The sequence below is a fragment of the Octodon degus genome, unplaced genomic scaffold (genome assembly GCF_000260255.1).
Source record: "Octodon degus isolate 3935 unplaced genomic scaffold, OctDeg1.0 scaffold00001, whole genome shotgun sequence".
Taxonomy (NCBI): Eukaryota; Metazoa; Chordata; class Mammalia; order Rodentia; family Octodontidae; genus Octodon; species Octodon degus.
This window is the reverse complement of record NW_004524577.1, coordinates 13,286,176-13,294,284: the sequence shown is the minus strand read 5'-3', so window position 1 is coordinate 13,294,284 and position 8,109 is coordinate 13,286,176.

Below are 8,109 nucleotides of genomic sequence, written 5' to 3'. Positions count from 1 at the left end.
AAAGAGTCACAAGTAGTCGCTAAGCCACCCAGCTCGATTGCTCTGCACTTTCCAACACTGAACCACACACCCATCGGCAGCGCTGACGTCATCTGGGAGTTGACTGTCCACGCGGAACCTCAGATGTCGGTAGGCGCCGGCGACCTGGGGCTCCCAGGGACGGTGATTTGCCTGCATACTACAGCTTAAGAAGCCACAGCTAGACTCCCAGATTAACAGTTGTCACTTCATCTTTATAACCACCCTATTGCTATAAATAAGAGAAAATAAATATGTTCTTAGAACCACAGAGTCAACATTCATCATTTGAAGACCATGCGATAACACTTCACAAAAAATTAATACGAGAAGGATGACTGTGAGTTATCCTCGATCTGTTCACATTGTTTTTGTCTTTGTTTTTCCAGCAGTGTGTAGATACTCCGGCAGTTTCTTAGGTGTCTGCCTCCCATTAGCTGCATATTGAAGTAAAAAATCTTAAAATTCAATTCTGCGTTTTCCTAATAGCCTAAAACATAAGAAAAAACAATTGTAGATGGCTTAGTTTAATCCGTAACATAATTCTTTTCACATCTAGATAGCTGTGGAGTAATTCCACTGAACACTGTGTTTTACTTAACATACAGACCTATCTAATGAGTCACCTTACAATCCTCTTTTATTAAGGAGGCTGCAATCTTTTTCTTTTTTCAGTTCTTTGTGTAGGTTTTCTTGTTAAAGGCTGCCTTCATTAGGAAGCCAACACTATACCTCCAAATTTTTATTACCTTTTTTTTTTTTTTTTTTTTTTTTGGCGGCCGGCGGGTGGGGGGTGGGGGGGGGACTGGGGATAGAACTCAGGCCCTTGTGCTTGCCAGGCAAGTGCTTATTCTACTGAGCTATCTCCCCAGCCCCTATTACCTAATTTTGAAAGAGAGATATATTTTACATTCAGAAAGTCATTATATTTGAGGTGAAAACCATATGAGTTATGTCAGTATCAATGGTTTGTTTTCTTAAGACAGCACTGACGTGATGCCTGCAAGGTGACTTTCATCTGTCCTCAGGCTAGATGATAGTGCCAAGAAAGAAAAGCTTCTTTGCGATGTTCACCTGTGTGTTAATTCATGCTGTAGTGCAGCCAGCTCTAGGAAGGGCACAATGTCTTCTTCTACTCCCCCTTTTCATAGGCAAGTCTAAACCACAGCTCAACCTTCCAACACAACTACGTCTGTTTTTTGTTTGTTTGTTTGTTTGTTTGTTTGTTTTGTGTATGTGTGTGTGTGTGTGTTAATGTATTTGGTTGTTACAAGGTCTCACCATGCAGCTTGGACTCATAACTCCTATTTTCAGCTTTCCCAGCACAGGGATTACAGGCTCGTGCTGCTACTCCAGATGAGCCTGGACTCTGGTCAGTTCAGCCTGCCCCGGGGGACGGGGCTGGCATGTCGTGTGGTGCAAGGGATCAAACCTCGGTCTCTGTGTTTGCCTAACCTTGCCTACGCAGGTGCTTCAGCCCACTGAGCTTTCTTGCAGGTCCATACATCGGTTGATGTTGTCAGTTAGCCTGGACTCTGCTACTTTAGTGCTTTAGGCTTTCTCTCATTCATTCATTCATTCATTCATTCATTCATTCTGTCTCTTTTCTCTGTGTGTTATGTGTGTCCATGTGTGCACCCATGTGTGTGTTTCATTTGTTCTTGGGTAAATATTTTTGTGCAGCAATCACAACTTGAGTAGTAACTGGCTAGATGAAAACATGGGGAATGGACGCTTCCGGGAAGGGCTTGCTGTGACCTGGCTGCTGTAGAGTCTTCCGGTCAGTTCTCTGCTCTCGCGTCCTCAGTCTCTCACCAGCATGCCACCTCCCCCACAGTTCTTTCTGAGCGAACTTCCTTGGTCTTTATGACCATGTCTTGGGACTTTCCTCACTCATTGCCTTTCCTGGAACCATGACTGATTCTCCTCATCACCTTGATGTTTTGAAGCGCCCAGAGAAGTTAGTCTCTGGCCCACTGCCATATCCATTAGCATCTACTCTCTAGGCGATTGCACACCGCTAATGTCATCTCCAAGCAGAAGAGCTGCAGCATCGTATTGTAGGTGTCGCTGCCCGCCCCCACTCTGAGCCCATTGATTTATTTGACTGTCCAATTCCTCTGCTTTCATGGCTCGCAGATACCTCAAAATGCACATGACACAAGCTAAACTGCTTTGGCCTCTACACATACACATAACTGGCCCTCTCTAAGGAGTTTTAACTCAGAATATGTAACTTGATGCTTCAAAAAATCTGGGAGACATTGTGGTTTACTATTTTTCCATAATCCATGTCTACTCTATTAACAAATTAGATCTCCATACTCTTGACCTACGTTGAACACTTCCACCACTTCTCTCACCTACCAGCTCCCATGTCTGCTACGCCACCATCCTGTCCCACCAGGTCTGTTGCAAGAGCTTTCTTAATACTTTCCCTTTCTCTAGCTTGTCTTCCCAAGTTCCAATCTCAATACATCAGGGCTTTCCTGTACAGCACAAGTCACATCTTGGCATCCTTTCCTACCTCACGCAGGATAAATCCCAAGTCCTTGTGACAGCTTGAAAGTTCTCCAATAGAGGCCCTCAAGCCTTTACAAATGCCTCCCTTACCACTGTCTTCTCTCCTTGTCCCAACCAGCCCTGTGGCCTCATGACTGTTTCTCAGTATCCGAGGAAAGCCAGCCTCAGCCACTTGCTGTTCTCTCTGCCTCAGGGATTTCGTTTACTCTTTCACTGCCCTTATGGCTCTGTTCAAATAGCAGTTTTTCAGCAGAGACTTTTTTTTTTTTTTTTTTTTTTTTTTTTTTTTTGTGGAACCAGGGATTGAACTCAGACCCTTGTGCTTGCCAAGCAAGTACTTATTCTAATGAGCCATCTCCCCGGCCCCCAGAAGAGATTGTGTTGAAGCCTGTGTCATCTACAATCTGTCTGCATCCTCTTACCCTATTTGCTGTTCTTAATCCTTCTAATTATTGCTCTATATATCTATCTATATCTATAGATAGATATGTTTTCTTTGCTTATTGCTCATCTTCCCAATAGAAGTCATATTATATATAGATAATCTTAGACCTATAAGTACTACATACACATATGAACTAAAAGAAAATTTGCACAGATTAATGCAGAAGGGAGCTGCAAAAGCTTTTTCTGAAGGTCTTGCATAATGCGTGAGATATATAGTTCATGAAGCTGGTTATGACTACTAATGGAAACGTGGTCTCTGGTCATGGGCTTTTCTGCAAATCCAATTCATTCATGTAGGGATTGTATTTTTTTAAGGCAATGACATCCAAATATGAGTTGGAAAACTTTATGAACATGGATTATACAAACATCTAAGATTCAACTACATGTCAAATACTAACGTGAAGCACTGTAATTACCAAAAGGGAACCTGGTATCATCTGACAAGATTTTAAGGAAACCCTAGGCACGGGCTACCTCGGATAGCATAAGAGTCTGTGTGTGGCTTCACAGCATAATTTTTCTCTAGCCTCTTAAACTGCTGCTGTGGCTTATCTCCAGAGGCAAAAAGAGGTGAGTAATGGCAGCATTAAAAAGAGGTAAAAACCTGAGGCAAAGCTGGGAAAGCCCTACATCTTAGAATAAAAGACAATACAGGTTGATAGCACTTTTTATCAATAGTGTTCATTTGACAATATAATGAATCCTCTGCTGTTGCTTTTTTATGTATCTGTGGTATGCTATGCTGCATATTCTGTGAGGCTGAACAGCATGACCACTGCACAATCCAGCACTTGATACATACTTTTCATTGTTTGAATTAAAGACTTCACAAACTGAGCAAAGTCACAGGAAAGCCATATATCACGTCCTGAAATAATTTGCCATCAGACAAAATCTTCCCCCTTGTCACGAGACTCTCTCGCAATCTTCTTTCCCCCATGGGAGTCCAAATCTTTATAGCTTTGAAGATCCACAACAAGGCTGAACTTGAATTCTTCAGGTTTTGCCTCCAATCTGAGCATTAAAATAAGCCAAGAACATGCATCTGTCAAGGTGACAGCCTGGATTTGGACTTGAAATAATGCCATATATAATTTTTTTCTAACATTATCCTGCCACTTTAGACTTCCAATAAAGCAAAGTCTGGGATACAAAATAGTTCATTCATATTTTAATTCAGGCAAAGAGAATATCAAATTAATCTGAAACTTCCTATATAGTGGTGTTATGAATTTATAACAGCAACTCCATAATTTATAGGTTGATGGGACATATTTCCAAAACAACTTGGTATGACTAGTGAAACAGTATGTCACAGTTCTGCAACTGAATAGCCCTGTAGCTACAGGGCTTGATTTCTAAGCCACTGGACTCATCAGGAGAAGATAGGAAGGCTGGCATCCTTCTGTGATAATAATAATAAAGATGGGGAAACATATGACATAGCCATAATGGTATTAAGGTTGAATACTATGCATTAAATATCCATTTAAGTTTGGGGAAAGATATAAGAAAACATTTCTGAATTTCCATAGTTGGAAACACTACCCAGGACAGCTTCCTCCATTCAAATTAAAATGATGATGCATGACAGTAATAAAGCCTATCGTTGACTGAGCACTTCCCATGTGTCAGGACTACTAAAGCCCTCATATAAATACTCTGTAATAACTGACAACTAATCGCAAGATATTACCGGATCCTAACCCCATTGAACCATAAGGAAACTTGCTGCTTTTCTTCTAAATGATCTTTTAGTTTCACAGTTCTTTTCCACCCACACACAACTCATATTTTTAACCTTAGACATTTTTCAAAATTTTTATTTTTATTAGTACTTATTTATGTAATGATTGCATCCATTCTGTACATGGTACAGAATGGTATGTGTACATCTCAATTCTTCCTATGGTCCCTTCTCCACTCCCTCCCATCTCCCTCCAGATCTGGGATATTTTTATAATTAGATCTATCTAGACAAGCTGTGATTTTATAAATTTTCTCATTTCTGGCTACTTCTTGTCTTTCCTCCTCTCTCTGGCTTGTCTTTCAAACCCTATTAGGACTGAAAATGTATCTTTGAAGATCCACCGTTTCCTTGTTCTTTGAAAAGGGAATTCTCACATTAACCCCAACTTGGTGATCGTTTATCAGCTTAAATGAGGAGACACATAAGTTAAAAACCCTTTCTCAGTTAAGTACTCCCAGCACATGAAATGTTACTGGATCCCAGGATATAAAAACATAACTCATATTTTTGGCTGCCAATCTTAGTCTTGAACCTCAAGCAGGTTTCATGTCATGAAATAATTAGATCCATTAAGCAGAGCCTGAAGAGCACAGATCCAATAAATAAATCGTGCAGTTATTTAATGGTGCCATGTAGCCCATAGTTAGGAAAGAGCGCCTAATATAAAAGACAGAGCCTGTTGTCTGGTATTTCAGGGGCTTCCTTCCCTGAAAGTTACCAATACCACCTGTCAAGAAGAGGGTCCCAGGAAGGCCCACACTCCTGCATCCCTGGGGTTGGCATCTGTGTGGGTGCACTAATTCCCAAGGATCTCACTTACAGTCTTGTGCTCTAACTTGGAAGACCGGTGTAGTGATGTGATCAATGAGAAAATAAAATATTTGTTATAAAATATCTAATCTCATTTACATACAGAAAGAGATCATTCCAGAATTTGAACCCCTTATTAGAAAGAAAATAGGGGGTCAGCGAGATAGCTCAGCAGACTAAGCACCTGCTTAGGCAAGCGTGGAGACCACGGTTAGATTCCCGGCACCACATGCAGTGCTGGCCCCACCCCCAAGATGGGCAGAGCTTGCCAGAGTCTGGGCAAGGTAACACACAACTATAATCCCAGTACTAGAAAGGCTGAAACGGGAGGATCACTATGGGTCCAAGTTTCACAGTGAGACCCTGTAACAACCAACTAAAAGAAGAAAAGAAAAAGAAATTTGTATTATTTTATTAGAAGAAATAGATCTTATGATAGCTTTTATTAATCATGATTTCTGTCAAATTGCTTTGTCCAGAATCTCCACACACATGGCCAGGTCAACAGAAACAGAAGGCAGAAAGCCATGATCAGAGGCCTAAATCTCAAGATATTTATAACAAGAAAGGATTAAAATCAGAGTATTGTGCTGCAAAACAGACTTAGCAGATGTCCCTTCCGTAACAGATGAACAGTCTTGTAAGCCAGTGGAACGATTAAAAGGCAGATAGCAATAAATTATTTATCATAAATTTAACTTTAAAGGAGAAAGCAAATAATAAGTTATGCCATTCAAATTCCTATGGTCATTCAAAAACAGTCTTGTATCGGGATTAAAACAAAACATGCTCAATCTACAGCATGGTGAGAGAATTTTTTGGGGACAATGATAATAATCATAAACCCACGTGTATCAGAACCTATGCTCTCTGCTCCTCACCTCTGAAGTGGAGACACACAGCCTGGGTGGATGTTCATTTGTGCTTATGTCAGAGATAAGGAGATTTTTCTGTGTTATTCAGGTACAGGCTAAGCCAGTGCCCGAGCCTCTCTTGTCTGACTCTAGACACCAGACACACAGAAGTGAATTATTTCCACATAAAAGTGAATTATTTCCACCTCAAGGTAAACAAAGAATTAATTGGCTGACAATGTACAACTATATTGAAAGGGTACTTGCAGCTCTCTCACCTGAATTGCCCCTACAAAATACTTCTGGAACTATCATATATTTGTATACTTTTTCAGACATATAATATTTTCATGAACATGTAAGTTAAGAGTCAATATTAAATATTTACTATGTGCCTAGTGCTCTTCTAAGGGCTTTGTGAGGGCCAACAACCTGGAGCGCTGCTGTTACCATACTTTATTTTGTAGTACCAGGGATTGAACTTGGGACCTTGTGCTTGCCAGGCAGGTGCTTATTCTACTGAGCTATCAAGCTGGCCCCTTTACCATTCTCTTTTACACGTGAAACAGGAATTTGAGGTAGAGAGAGTTTAAGAAATTTTCCCTAGCATTAAATTCAGAATCTAAACCCCAAAGAATAGCTCTAAAATCCACATTCTTGATAATCATGGTATGAATAATGATGATCTGGTTGTGTTTTAAGTTTTAGATAAAGCATATATTTTACTTAATCATCACAGTATGTTTGCACAATTATGTGATGGGAAACATAGATTTTTTTAATACTATGCACAATCACAATTTTTCTATATAGTCTAATTTCTCTAGAATTTGGTTAATCGTTGGGGACCACAAACTCATAAAGGTTACTTTTACGTCCATTGTTGGCATCACCCTTGTGAGATTTCCTGTTATCTCTTTAGGGGCAGCTGTCCTCTCCCACCTACTAAAATGAAAGATTCTCCAGGGCAAGATCCTCATCAGGTTAAGATTATCACTGCCCTCTGGGTCATCTGATGATCCTCCTCCTTAATCAATAAATGCTGAGGTGGTGGCAGCCTCATGGCCTTTTGTTCCTCATGAACAGATCCTCCAGATCCATGGTGAACTGACCTTTGTCTTTCTTTCTTTCTTTCTTTCTTTCTTTCTTTCTTTCTTTCTTTCTTTCTTTTCTTTCTTCCTTTCTTCCTTTCCATTGTAAAACATGGCAGGGAATTGGGGCTCACTGCAGGGGTCTCCAATACTTCATTAGCACATCCATTTCTATAACTCAGTTTTCACCAGAATTTTAACTTCAGTCAAGAGAAACTATTTCAAAAATAAATTTAGTGTCTTTTTTGATTATTTATATGTTTTATTTTATTTTTAAAATAATTTTATTGAGAAACAAATTGCAATGAGACCAATTTCAAAACCAACTAGTTGGACAGTTTCAATAATTAATATACTGCATATTGTTGTCTTTTTAGTGATTATTCATAGTACAAGATGCAGATATGATATCCTGTCCAAACACTATTAGTACAAATCTTTCTATTCATTAAATTAGGAGAAAGTAGCTGTATATCTATCCTAACCCTTTTGATTATACAGATACAAAACAGTCCTTCATTTGTATCCCCTTTTTTTGTTTAGTTTTATCAGAGAAAGGTATTCCATTGTCATTTAAATATGACAATATTTAGGCGCATGAATTCAGCAAAAT